We start from the raw sequence: 14,382 nt of genomic DNA on the forward strand, positions 1-14,382 counted from the left end.
GCCACTAATCTCTTGCCCGTTCCCTTCCCATCTCTCTCTCTCTCGCCTCAGTCTCTGTGCCTCACAACACCTCCACCTCTGGTCAGGACAAAACCATGAACCCAACATGTTGGCCTGTTCAATGGGGTTGACAATCCCCATCTCCCAATCGAGAGGGCGGAGGTTCGACACTCCCATGTGACTTGATTCCCGTAACCCAGGCCAACACTCCCCCCCACCCCGGTGCCAGTACTGAGGGAGTGCTGCACTGTCGGAGGGAGATGTATATACTCTAGGAGAAAAGCTGGTCTTGCTTGGATCTTACCTGAAAGCTAAGAGGATTGCCCCCACTCAGATAAGGGCAGTGAGCGACAGGGAATATCCGATAGTGTACATCATTCGCAATCTGTTCAGGATGTGATGAGTCTCTGTCTGAAAGAGAACACAGATCTCAGCTTCCAGAACACAACTGCAAACAGGTACCAGACACAGCTCCAAATAAAGTCTACAAGCTACAGATGGACAAATTAATCTGCACGCAGCCCGCATCGAACACGGTTAGACCACACTCGGAGCACCGTGCACAGTTCCGGTCTCCGTATCCCCCTCGGTTAGACCACACTCGGAGCACCGTGCACACTTCCGGTCTCCGTATCCCCTCGGTTAGACCACACTCGGAGCACCGTGCACAGTTATGGTCTCCGTATCCCTCGGTTAGACCACGCTTGGAGCACCGTGCACAGTTCCGGTCTCCGTATCCCTCGGTTAGAACACACTGGGAGCACCGTGCATAGTGCCGGTCTCCGTATCCCCCTCGGTTAGACCACACTCGGAGCACCGTGCACAGTTCCGGTCGCCATATCCCTCAGTTAGACCACACTGGGAGCACCGTGCGCAGTTCTGGTCTCCATATCCCTCAGTTAGACCACACTTGGAGCACCGTGCACAGTTCCAGTCTCCGTATCCCTCGGTTAGACCACGCTCGGAGCACCGTGCACACTTCCGGTCTCCGTATCCCCTCGGTTAGACAACACTCGGAGCACCGTGCACAGTTCCAGTCTCCATATCCCTTGGTTAGACCACACTCGGAGCACCGTGCACAATTCCGGTCTCCGTACCCCTCGGTTAGAACACACTCGGAGCACCGTGCACAGTTCCGGTCTCCGTATCCCCTCGGTTAGACCACACTCGGAGCACCGTGCACAGTTCCGGTCTCCGTATCCCTCGGTTAGACCACACTCGGAGCACCGTGCACAGTTCCGGTCTCCGTATCCCCTCGGTTAGACCACACTCGGAGCACCGTGCACAGTTCCGGTCGCCATATCCCTCAGTTAGACCACACTCGGAGCACCGTGCACAGTTCTGGTCTCCCTCTCCCTCGGTTAGACCACACTAGGAGCACCGTGCACAGTTCCTGTCTCCGTATCCCCTCGGTTAGACCACACTCGGAGCACCGTGCACAGTTCCGGTCTCCATATCCCCTCGGTTAGACCACACTGGGAGCACCGTGCACAGTTCCGGTCTCCGTATCCCTCGGTTAGACCACACTCGGAGCACCGTGCACAGTTATGGTCTCCGTATCCCTCGGTTAGACCACGCTCGGAGCACCGTGCACAGTTCCGGTCTCCGTATCCCTCGGTTAGAACACACTCGGAGCACCGTGCACACTTCCGGTCTCCGTATCCCCTCAGTTAGACCACACTCGGAGCACCGTGCACATTTCGGTCTCCGTATCCCCTCGGTTAGACCACACTCGGAGCACCGTGCACAGTTCCGGTCTCCGTATCCCCTCGGTTAGACCACACTAGGAGCACCGTGCACAGTTCCTGTCTCCGTATCCCTCGGTTAGACCACACTGGGAGCACCGTACACACTTCCGGTCTCCGTATCCCCTCGGTTAGACCACACTCGGAGCACCGTGCACACTTCCGGTCTCCGTATCCCTCGGTTAGACCACACTTGGAGCACCGTGCACAGTTCCGGTCTCCGTATCCCTCGCTTAGACCACACTCGGAGCACCGTGCACAGTTCCTGTCTCCGTACCCCTCGGTTAGACCACACTCGGAGCACCGTGCACTGTTCTGGTCTCCGTATCCCTCGGTTAGACCACACTGGGAGCACCGTGCGCAGTTCCGGTCGCCATATCCCTCAGTTAGACCACACTGGGAGCACCATGCGCAGTTCCGGTCGCCATATCCCTCAGTTAGACCACACTCGGAGCACCGTGCACAGTTCTGGTCTCCGTATTCCTCAGCTAGACCACACTCGGAGCACCGTGCACAGTACCAGTCTCCATATCCCTTGGTTAGACCACACTCGGAGCACCGTGCACAATTCCGGTCTCCGTACCCCCTCGGTTAGAACACACTCGGAGCACCGTGCACAGTTCCGGTCTCCGTATCCCTCGGTTAGACCACACTCGGAGCACCGTGCACAGTTCCGGTCTCCGTATCCCTCGGTTAGACCACACTCGGAGCGCCGTGCACAGTTCCGGTCTCCCTATCCCTCGGTTAGACCACACTCGGAGCGCCGTGCACAGTTCCGGTCTCCCTATCCCTCGGTTAGACCACACTCGGAGCGCCGTGCACAGTTCCGATCTCCGTATCCCTCGGTTAGATCACACTCGGAGCGCCGTGCACAGTTCCGGCCTCCGTATCCCTCGGTTAGACTACACTCGGAGCACCGTGCACAGTTCCGGTCTCCGTATCCCTCACTTAGGCCACACTCGGAGCACCGTGCACAGTTCCGGTCTCCGTATCCCTCGGTTAGACCACACTCAGAGCACCGTGCACAGTTCCGGTCTCCGTATCCCTCGGTTAGACCACACTCGGAGCACCGTGCACAGTTCCGGTCTCCGTATCCCCTCGGTTAGGCCACACTTGGAGCACCGTGCACATTCCGGTCTCCGTACCCCTCGGTTAGACCACACTGGGAGCACCGTGCACAGTTCCGTTCTCCGTATCCCCTCGGTTAGACCACACTGGGAGCACCGTGCACAGTTCCGGTCTCCGTATCCCCTCAGTTAGACCACACTCGGAGCACCATGCACAGTTCCGCTCTCCGTATCCCTCAGTTAGACCACACTCGGAGCACCGTGCACAGTTCCGGTCTCCGTATCCCCTCGGTTAGACCACACTCGGAGCACCGTGCACAGTTCCGGTCTCCGTATCCCCTCGGTTAGACCACACTCGGAGCACCCTGCACTGTTCCGGTCTCCGTAACCCTCGGTTAGACCACACTGGGAGCACCGTGCACAGTTCCGGTCTCCATATCCCTCGGTTAAACCACACTCGGAGCGCCGTGCACAGTTCCGGCCTCCGTATCCCTCGGTTAGACTACACTCGGAGCACCGTGCACAGTTCCGGTCTCCGTATCCCTCACTTAGGCCACACTCGGAGCACCGTGCACAGTTCCGGTCTCCGTATCCCTCGGTTAGACCACACTCAGAGCACCGTGCACAGTTCCGGTCTCCGTATCCCTCGGTTAGACCACACTCGGAGCACCGTGCACAGTTCCGGTCTCCGTATCCCCTCGGTTAGACCACACTCGGAGCACCATGCACGGTTCCGGTCTCCGTATCCCCTCGGTTAGGCCACACTTGGAGCACCGTGCACATTTCCGGTCTCCGTACCCCTCGGTTAGACCACACTGGGAGCACCGTGCACAGTTCCGTTCTCCGTATCCCCTCGGTTAGACCACACTCGGAGCACCGTGCACAGTTCCGGTCTCCGTATCCCCTCAGTTAGACCACACTCGGAGCACCATGCACAGTTCCGCTCTCCGTATCCCTCAGTTAGACCACACTCGGAGCACCGTGCACAGTTCCGGTCTCCGTATCCCCTCGGTTAGACCACACTCGGAGCACCGTGCACAGTTCCGGTCTCCGTATCCCCTCGGTTAGACCACACTCGGAGCACCCTGCACTGTTCCGGTCTCCGTAACCCTCGGTTAGACCACACTGGGAGCACCGTGCACAGTTCCGGTCTCCGTATCCCTCGGTTAAACCACACTCGGAGCACCGTGCACAGTTCCGGTCTCCGTATCCCTCGGTTAGACCACACTCGGAGCACCGTGCACAGTTCCGGTCTCCGTATCCCTCGGTTAGACCACACTCGGAGCACCGTGTACAGTTCCTGTCCCAGACAGAGAGATGGGGGAGAGAGAGAGAGAGACAGGGGCTCTGCCTCTAAATGTGGTCCCTGATAGCTGGAGAGGCTTTTAAAGATAGAGTCTCTCTCTCTCTTTCTTTCTCTCCCTCTCTCTCCATATGGGACCTGTTTGTGAAGAAAAACTGTATTGAGACTCTAATACAGGGAGAGCAAGAGAGGGAGAGGGACTCCCTCTTTAACAGGGATCCCTGACGGAGAGATTCCCTCTTTAACAGGGATCCCTGATGGACAGATTCCCCCTTTAACAGTGATCCCTGACGGAGAGATTCCCCCTTTAACCGGGATCCCTGACGGGGAGATTCCCTCTGTAACAGAGATTCCCGACGGAGAGATTCCCTCTTTAACAGGGATCCCCGACGGAGCGATACCCTCTTTAACAGGGATCCCTGAGGGAGAGATTCCCTCTTTAACAGGGATCCCCGACGGAGAGATTCCCTCTTTAACAGGGATCCCTGACGGAGAGATTCCCTCTTTAACAGGGATCCCTGAGGGAGAGATTCCCTCTTTAACAGGGATCCCTGATGGAGAGATTCCCTCTTTAACAGGGATCCCTGACGGAGAGATTCCCTCTTTAACAGGGATCCCTGATGGAGAGATTCCCTCTTTAACAGGGATCCCTGATGGAGAGATTCCCTCTTTAACAGGGATCCCTGATGGAGAGATTCCCTCTTTAACAGGGATCCCTGATGGAGACATTCCCTCTTTAACAGTGATCCCTTACGGAGAGATTCCCTCTGTAACAGGGATCCCTGACAGAAAGATTCGCTCTGTAACAGGGATCCCTGATGGAGAGATTCCCTCTGTAACAGGGATCCCTGATGGAGAGATTCCCTCTTTAACAGGGATCCCTGATGGAGAGATTCGCTCTGTAACAGGGATCCCTGAGGGAGAGATTCCCTCTGTAACAGGGATCCCTGACGATGAGATTCCCTCTTTAACAGGGATCCCCGACGGAGAGATTCCCTCTGTAACAGGGATCCCTGACGGAGAGATTCCCTCTTTAACAGGGATCCCTGATGGAGAGATTCCCTCTGTAACAGGGATCCCTGAGGGAGAGATTCCCTCTTTAACAGGGATCCCTGATGGAGAGATTCCCTCTTTAACAGGGATCCCTGACGGAGAGATTCCCTCTTTAACAGGGATCCCTGATGGAGACATTCCCTCTTTAACAGGGATCCCTGACGGAGAGATTCCCTCTGTAACAGGGATCCCTGACGGAGAGATTCCCTCTTTAACAGGGATGGGATCCCTGACGGAGAGATTCCCTCTTTAATCCCTGACGGAGAGATTCCCTCTTTAACGGGATCAAAGCCTGACGGAGAGATTCCCTCTTTAACAGGGATCCCTGAGGAGAGATTCCCTCTTTAACAGGGATCCCGACGGAGAGATTCCCTCTTTAACAGGGACCCCTGAGGGAGAGATTCGCTCTGTAACAGGGATCCCTGACGGAGAGATTCCCTCTTTAACAGGGATCCCTGAGGGAGAGATTCCCTCTTTAACAGGGATCCCTGATGGAGAGATTCCCTCTTTAACAGGGATCCCTGACGGAGAGATTCCCTCTTTAACAGGGATCCCTGATGGAGACATTCCCTCTTTAACAGGGATCCCTGACGGAGAGATTCCCTCTTTAACAGGGATCCCTGATGGAGAGATTCCCTCTTTAACAGGGATCCCTGACGGAGAGATTCCCTCTTTAACAGGGATCTCTGACGGAGAGATTCCCTCTTTAACAGGGATCCCTGAGGGAGAGATTCCCTCTTTAACAGGGATTCCCGACGGAGAGATTCCCTCTTTAACAGGGACCCCTGAGGGAGAGATTCGCTCTGTAACAGGGATCCCTGACGGAGAGATTCCCTCTTTAACAGGGATCCCTGATGGAGAGCTTCCCTCTTTAACAGGGATCCCTGATGGAGAGATTCCCTCTTTAACAGGGATCCCTGAGGGAGAGATTCCCTCTGTAACAGGGATCCCTGATGGAGAGATTCCCTCTGTAACAGGGATCCCTGATGGAGAGATTCCCTCTGTAACAGGGATCCCTGATGGAGAGATTCCCTCTGTAACAGTGATCCCTGATGGAGAGATTCCCTCTGTAACAGGGATCCCTGATGGAGAGATTCCCTCTGTAACAGGGATCCCTGAGGGAGAGATTCCCTCTGTAACAGGGATCCCTGAGGGAGAGATTCCCTCTGTAACAGGGATCCCTGAGGGAGAGATCCTCTGTTTAGTGGATCCCGGTCTGCTACCTGTTCCCTCTGACCTGCTGAGCAAGGCTGCTGTGGTCCAATGCACATTCGGACAGGTCCCTCCAGGGCTGAGTCATGTTAATCTTCACCCAGTCTCCGTCCAGACCACACCTCCTGACTGCAAAGCGATACCTGTCTGCCCGGGGGAGAGGGCGGGGAGAGAGAGAGAGAGAGAGAGAGAGATCAGTGAGTCAGATCCCAGGTGCCGCGGGGATCGAGAGCAGATGAGGGGTGTAGGAGAGGGGAATGGAACTCACCACTCTCAAATCAGGGCAGGTACCATGGGCAGGGCACCCTGACCACAGCGTTTGACCGAGCGTCTGGCCAACAGGCGTAAGAATCAAAAGTTCGATTACACACCAGGCCTGGGGGAAGAAGGAAGAGAACTGACCATTGTCTCCAACAATCCATCTCACTTTCCATCAACTCTCTCTCTCAGGGAGATATCTGTACACTGACTGGTGTCTCTCAGTCCCTCTCTCTCTCAGGGAGATATCTGTACACTGACTGGTGTCTCTCAGTCCCTCTCTCTCAGGGAGATATCTGTACACTGACTGGTGTCTCTCAGTTCCCTCTCTCTCTCAGGGAGATATCTGTACACTGACTGGTGTCTCTCAGTCCCCTCTCTCTCAGGGAGATATCTGTACACTGACTGGTGTCTCTCAGTTCCCTCTCTCTCTCAGGGAGATATCTGTACACTGACTGGTGTCTCTCAGTCTCTCTCTCTCTCAGGGAGATATCTGTACACTGACTGGTGTCTCTCAGTCCCCTCTCTCTCAGGGAGATATCTGTACACTGACTGGTGTCTCTCAGTCCCCTCTCTCTCTCAGGGAGATATCTGTACACTGACTGGTGTCTCTCAGTCCCCTCTCTCTCTCAGGGAGATATCTGTACACTGACTGGTGTCTCTCAGTCCCCTCTCTCTATCCGGGAATTACCTTGCGATGCTGGTTCCTGGAACATTCTGCTGACACACTCTTTCTTGTAGCGTTGCCAAGCCTCCACTGTGCTTTCCAGGGTCTTCACTCTCGCTACCTGCAGGATGATGGAGCGATGAATTCACCCAGCAAGGGTCTGGCCCACTCCGCCCCAGCTCCCCACCTCCTGCCCTCCCGCGAGGTACCTGCACCTCCACTGATCCCCAAGGATGGAAGGATCGCCCTGTCGCTCCCTCCTCTTCGCTTCCCCCCACCCAACACTCCCCCAGCGCTGAGCCCGCTGATCCCAGACACCTCACAGCCCCTCATCGCCTCTGTCCGAGCCGGCACTAGGAGACCCAGCCCGACAATCGCTGGCCCGGCCGGTCTGGAGATGGACACCATCATTCGCCAGCGCTCCACTCACCGCTGGGCTGGTCAGAGAGCCTCACCCCGGCCAATCGCCAGCAGGAACATCACCGGCTTGGTAAGAGGCAGCTCCTCCATGGTTAGTGAGGCCCTTGAGCAGCGCGGCAGGGGAGTGAGGCAGAGAGCGAGGGAGAGAAAGGGAGAGTGAGGGAGACGGAGGCAGAGTGATGCAGAGAGAGAGGGAGGGTGAGAGCGAGGGAGAGGGAGGCAGAGTGATGCAGAGAGAGCGAGGAAGAGTGAGGGAGAGAGAGGCAGAGTGATGCAGAGAGAGAGGGAGAGAGTGTGTGAGAGAGAGAGACACAGAGAAAGAGGGAGAGAGAGGCAGAGTGCTGCAGAGAGAGAGGGCAAGTGATGCAGAGAGAGGGAGAGGGAGGGAGAGTGATGCAGAGAGAAAGGGAGTAAGGGAGAGAGAGAGTGATGCAGAGAGAGAGAGAGGGAGAGAGAGGGGGAGAGAGAGAGAGAGAGTGATGCAGAGAGAGAGAGGGAGAGTGAGGGAGGGAGAGGCAGAGTGATGCAGAGAGAGAGAGAGGGAGGGAGAGTGATGCAGAGAGAGAGAGAGAGATGGAGGGAGAGGGAGAGTGATGCAGAGAGAGAGAGAGAGGGAGGGAGAGTGATGCAGAGAGAGGGTGAGGGAGAGTGATGCAGAGAGAGAGAGAGAGAGAGGGAGGGAGAGTGAGGCAGAGAGAGAGAGGAAGAGTGAGGCAGCGAGAGAGAGAGTGGGAGAGTGATGCAGAGAGAGAGAGGGAGAGTGATGCAGAGAGCGAGAGAGGGACAGTGATGCAGAGAGAGAGAGAGTGGGAGAGTGAGGCAGAGAGAGAGAGAGAGAGAGAGTGATGCAGAGAGAGAGAGAGAGAGTGATGCAGAGAGAGAGAGAGGGAGAGTGATGCAGAGAGAGAGAGAGAGAGAGAGAGTGATGCAGAGAGAGAGGGAGGGAGAGTGATGCAGAGAGAGAGAGAGGGAGAGTGATGCAGAGAGAGAGAGAGAGTGGGAGAGTGAGGCAGAGAGAGAGGGAGGGAGAGTGATGCAGAGAGAGAGAGAGGGAGAGTGATGCAGAGAGAGAGAGAGAGTGGGAGAGTGATGCAGAGAGAGAGGGAGAGTGAGGCAGAGAGAGAGGGAGAGTGATGCAGAGAGAGAGAGTGGGAGAGAGACAGAGAGAGAGAGTGGGAGAGTGAGGCAGAGAGAGAGAGAGGGAGAGTGATGCAGAGAGAGAGAGGGAGGGAAAGTGATGCAGAGAGAGAGATGGAGGGAGAGGGAGAGTGATGCAGAGAGAGAGAGGGTGAGGTAGAGTGAGGCAGAGAGAGAGAGGGAGAGTGATGCAGAGAGAGAGAGAGGGAGGGAGAGTGATGCAGAGAGAGGGAGGGAGAGTGATGCAGAGAGGGAGAGGGTGAGGGAGAGTGATGCAGAGAGAGAGAGAGAGTGGGAGAGTGATGCAGAGAGAGAGAGAGAGGGTGAGGGAGAGTGAGGCAGAGAGAGAGAGGGTGAGGGAGAGTGAGGCAGAGAGAGAGAGGGTGAGGGAGAGTGAGGCAGAGAGGGAGAGATGAGGGAGAGTGAGGCAGAGAGGGAGAGGGTGAGGGAGAGTGATGCAGAGAGAGAGAGATGGAGGGAGAGTGATGCAGAGAGAGAGAGAGAGGGAGAGTGATGCAGAGAGAGAGAGAGAGGGAGAGTGATGCAGAGAGAGAGAGGGAGGGAGAGTGATGCAGAGAGAGAGAGGGAGAGTGATGCAGAGAGAGAGAGTGGGAGAGTGATGCAGAGAGAGAGTGGGAGAGTGATGCAGAGAGAGAGAGAGAGAGTGGGAGAGTGATGCAGAGAGAGAGAGGGAGAGTGGGAGAGTGATGCAGAGAGAGAGAGAGAGGGAGGGAGAGTGATGCAGAGAGAGAGAGAGGGACAGTGATGCAGAGAGAGAGAGAGTGGGAGAGTGAGGCAGAGAGAGAGAGAGAGAGAGAGAGAGTGATGCAGAGAGAGAGAGAGGGAGAGTGATGCAGAGAGAGAGAGAGAGAGAGAGTGATGCAGAGAGAGAGGGAGGGAGAGTGATGCAGAGAGAGAGAGAGGGAGAGTGATGCAGAGAGAGAGAGAGAGAGTGGGAGAGTGAGGCAGAGAGAGAGGGAGGGAGAGTGATGCAGAGAGAGAGAGAGGGAGAGTGATGCAGAGAGAGAGAGAGAGTGGGAGAGTGATGCAGAGAGAGAGGGAGAGTGAGGCAGAGAGAGAGGGAGAGTGATGCAGAGAGAGAGAGAGAGAGAGTGGGAGAGAGACAGAGAGAGAGAGTGGGAGAGTGAGGCAGAGAGAGAGAGAGGGAGAGTGATGCAGAGAGAGAGAGGGAGGGAAAGTGATGCAGAGAGAGAGATGGAGGGAGAGGGAGAGTGATGCAGAGAGAGAGAGGGTGAGGTAGAGTGAGGCAGAGAGAGAGAGGGAGAGTGATGCAGAGAGAGAGAGAGGGAGGGAGAGTGATGCAGAGAGAGGGAGGGAGAGTGATGCAGAGAGGGAGAGGGTGAGGGAGAGTGATGCAGAGAGAGAGAGAGAGTGGGAGAGTGATGCAGAGAGAGAGAGAGAGGGTGAGGGAGAGTGATGCAGAGAGAGAGAGGGTGAGGGAGAGTGAGGCAGAGAGGGAGAGGGTGAGGGAGAGTGAGGCAGAGTGGGAGAGGGTGAGGGAGAGTGATGCAGAGAGAGAGAGATGGAGGGAGAGGGAGAGTGATGCAGAGAGAGAGAGAGAGGGAGAGTGATGCAGAGAGAGAGAGAGAGGGAGAGTGATGCAGAGAGAGAGAGGGAGGGAGAGTGATGCAGAGAGAGAGAGGGAGAGTGATGCAGAGAGAGAGAGTGGGAGAGTGATGCAGAGAGAGAGTGGGAGAGTGATGCAGAGAGAGAGAGAGAGAGTGGGAGAGTGATGCAGAGAGAGAGAGAGGGAGGGAGAGTGATGCAGAGAGAGAGAGGGAGGGAGAGTGATGCAGAGAGAGAGGGAGGGAGAGTAAGGCAGAGAGAGAGAGAGAGAGTGGGAGAGTGACGCAGAGAGAGAGAGGGAGGGAGAGTGATGCAGAGAGAGAGAGAGAGTGATGCAGAGAGAGAGAGGGAGGGAGAGTGAGGCAGAGAGAGAGAGAGAGTGGGAGAGTGATGCAGAGAGAGAGAGGGAGAGTGATGCAGAGAGAGAGAGGGAGAGTGAGGCAGAGAGAGAGGGGGAGAGTGATACAGAGAGAGAGAGGGAGGGAGAGTGATGCAGAGAGAGGGAGAGTGATGCAGAGAGAGATAGAGGCAGAGTGATGCAGAGAGAGAGAGAGTGGGAGAGTGAGGCAGAGAGAGAGGGAGTGATGCAGAGAGAGAGCGTGGGAGAGTGAGGCAGAGAGAGAGAGAGAGTGGGAGAGTGAGGCAGAGAGAGAGAGAGTGATGCAGAGAGAGAGAGTGGGAGAGTGAGGCAGAGAGAGTGGGAGAGTGATGCAGAGAGAGAGAGAGGGAGAGTGATGCAGAGAGAGAGAGGGAGGGAGAGTGATGCAGAGAGAGAGAGAGAGGGAGGGAGAGTAAGGCAGAGAGAGAGAGAGAGTGGGAGAGTGACGCAGAGAGAGGGAGGGAGAGTGATGCAGAGAGAGAGAGAGGGTGAGGGAGAGTGATGCAGAGAGAGAGAGGGTGAGGGAGAGTGAGGCAGAGAGGGAGAGGGTGAGGGAGAGTGAGGCAGAGAGGGAGAGGGTGAGGGAGATTGATGCAGAGAGAGAGAGATGGAGGGAGAGGGAGAGTGATGCAGAGAGAGAGAGAGCGGGAGAGTGATGCAGAGAGAGAGAGAGGGAGAGTGATGCAGAGAGAGAGAGGGAGGGAGAGTGATGCAGAGAGAGAGAGGGAGAGTGATGCAGAGAGAGAGAGAGGGGGAGAGTGATGCAGAGAGAGAGAGTGGGAGAGTGATGCAGAGAGAGAGTGGGAGAGTGATGCAGAGAGAGAGAGAGAGTGATGCAGAGAGGGAGAGTGGGAGAGTGATGCAGAGAGAGAGAGAGGGAGGGAGAGTGATGCAGAGAGAGAGAGGGAGGGAGAGTGATGCAGAGAGAGAGGGAGGGAGAGTAAGGCAGAGAGAGAGAGAGAGAGTGGGAGAGTGACGCAGAGAGAGAGAGGGAGGGAGAGTGATGCAGAGAGAGAGAGAGAGTGATGCAGAGAGAGAGAGGGAGGGAGAGTGAGGCAGAGAGAGAGAGAGAGTGGGAGAGTGATGCAGAGAGAGAGAGAGGGAGAGTGAGGCAGAGAGAGAGGGGGAGAGTGATACAGAGAGAGAGAGGGAGGGAGAGTGATGCAGAGAGAGGGAGAGTGATGCAGAGAGAGATAGAGGCAGAGTGATGCAGAGAGAGAGAGAGTGGGAGAGTGAGGCAGAGAGAGAGGGAGTGATGCAGAGAGAGAGCGTGGGAGAGTGAGGCAGAGAGAGAGAGAGAGTGGGAGAGTGAGGCAGAGAGAGAGAGAGTGATGCAGAGAGAGAGAGTGGGAGAGTGAGGCAGAGAGAGTGGGAGAGTGATGCAGAGAGCGAGAGAGAGAGGGAGAGTGATGCAGAGAGAGAGAGGGAGGGAGAGTGATGCAGAGAGAGAGAGAGAGGGAGGGAGAGTAAGGCAGAGAGAGAGAGAGAGTGGGAGAGTGACGCAGAGAGAGAGAGGGAGGGAGAGTGATGCAGAGAGAGAAAGAGAGAGAGTGATGCAGAGAGAGAGAGAGGGAGAGTGATGCAGAGAGAGATAGAGGGAGAGTGATGCAGAGAGAGAGAGAGAGTGGGAGAGTGAGGCAGAGAGAGAGGGAGAGTGATGCAGAGAGAGAGAGAGGGAGAGTGACGCAGAGAGAGAGAGTGGGAGAGTGATGCAGAGAGAGAGGGAGAGTGATGCAGAGAGAGAGGGAGAGTGATGCAGAGAGAGAGAGTGGGAGAGTGAGGCAGAGAGAGAGAGAGAGTGGGAGAGTGATGCAGAAAGAGAGAGGGAGGGAGAGTGATGCAGAGAGAGAGAGAGAGAGAGGGAGACTGATGCAGAGAGAGAGAGTGGGAGAGTGAGGCAGAGGGAGAGTGGGAGAGTGATGCAGAGAGAGAGAGGGAGAGTGAGGCAGAGAGAGAGAGTGGGAGAGTGATACAGAGAGAGAGAGGGAGGGAGAGTGATGCAGAGGGAGAGAGTGTGAGGGAGAGTGATGCAGCGAGAGATAGAGGGAGAGTGATGCAGAGAGAGAGAGGGAGAGTGAGGCAGAGAGAGAGAGTGGGAGAGTGATGCAGAGAGAGAGAGGGTGAGGGAGAGTGATGCAGAGAGAGAGGGAGGGAGAGTGAGGCAGAGAGAGAGAGGGAGAGTGAGGCAGAGGAAGAGAGTGGGAGAGTGATGCAGAGAGAGAGAGAGAGGGAGAGTGATGCAGAGAGCGAGAGAGGGAGAGTGATGCAGAGAGAGAGAGAGATACAGAGAAAATGAGAGAGTGATGCAGAGAGAGAGAGAGGGAGAGTGATGCAGAGAGAGGGTGAGGGAGAGTGATGCAGAGAGAGAGAGGGAGAGTGATGCAGAGAGAGAGAGAGAGTGGGAGAGTGAGGCAGAGAGAGAGGGAGAGTGATGCAGAGAGAGAGAGTGGGAGAGAGACAGAGAGAGAGAGAGAGAGAGTGGGAGAGTGAGGCAGAGAGAGAGAGAGAGAGAGAGTGATGCAGAGAGAGAGAGGGAGGGAGAGTGATGCAGAGAGAGAGATTGAGGGAGAGGGAGAGTGATGCAGAGAGAGAGAGAGAGAGGGAGAGTGATGCAGAGAGAGAGAGGGAGGGAGAGTGATGCAGAGAGAGAGGGAGAGTGATGCAGAGAGAGAGAGAGAGGGAGAGTGATGCAGAGAGAGAGAGAGAGGGAGAGTGATGAGAGAGAGAGAGGGAGGGAGAGTGATGCAGAGAGAGAGAGGGAGAGTGATGCAGAGAGAGAGAGTGGGAGAGTGATGCAGAGAGAGAGTGGGAGAGTGATGCAGAGAGAGAGAGAGAGTGGGAGAGTGATGCAGAGAGAGAGAGGGAGAGTGGGAGAGTGATGCAGAGAGAGAGAGAGAGGGAGGGAGAGTGATGCAGAGAGAGAGAGAGGGACAGTGATGCAGAGAGAGAGAGAGTGGGAGAGTGAGGCAGAGAGAGAGAGAGAGAGTGATGCAGAGAGAGAGAGAGAGAGTGATGCAGAGAGAGAGAGAGGGAGAGTGATGCAGAGAGAGAGAGAGAGAGAGAGAGAGTGATGCAGAGAGAGAGGGAGGGAGAGTGATGCAGAGAGAGAGAGAGGGAGAGTGATGCAGAGAGAGAGAGAGTGGGAGAGTGAGGCAGAGAGAGAGGGAGGGAGAGTGATGCAGAGAGAGAGAGGGAGAGTGATGCAGAGAGAGAGAGAGAGTGGGAGAGTGATGCAGAGAGAGAGGGAGAGTGAGGCAGAGAGAGAGGGAGAGTGATGCAGAGAGAGAGAGAGAGAGTGGGAGAGAGACAGAGAGAGAGAGTGGGAGAGTGAGGCAGAGAGAGAGAGAGGGAGAGTGATGCAGAGAGAGAGAGGGAGGGAAAGTGATGCAGAGAGAGAGATGGAGGGAGAGGGAGAGTGATGCAGAGAGAGAGAGGGTGAGGTAGAGTGAGGCAGAGAGAGAGAGGGAGAGTGATGCAGAGAGAGAGAGAGGGAGGGAGAGTGATGCAGAGAGAGGGAGGGAGAGTGATGCAGAGAGGGAGAGGGTGAGGGAGAG

This window comes from Cetorhinus maximus, unplaced genomic scaffold (genome assembly GCF_964194155.1).
Source record: "Cetorhinus maximus unplaced genomic scaffold, sCetMax3.hap1.1 HAP1_SCAFFOLD_2316, whole genome shotgun sequence".
Classification (NCBI taxonomy): Eukaryota; Metazoa; Chordata; class Chondrichthyes; order Lamniformes; family Cetorhinidae; genus Cetorhinus; species Cetorhinus maximus.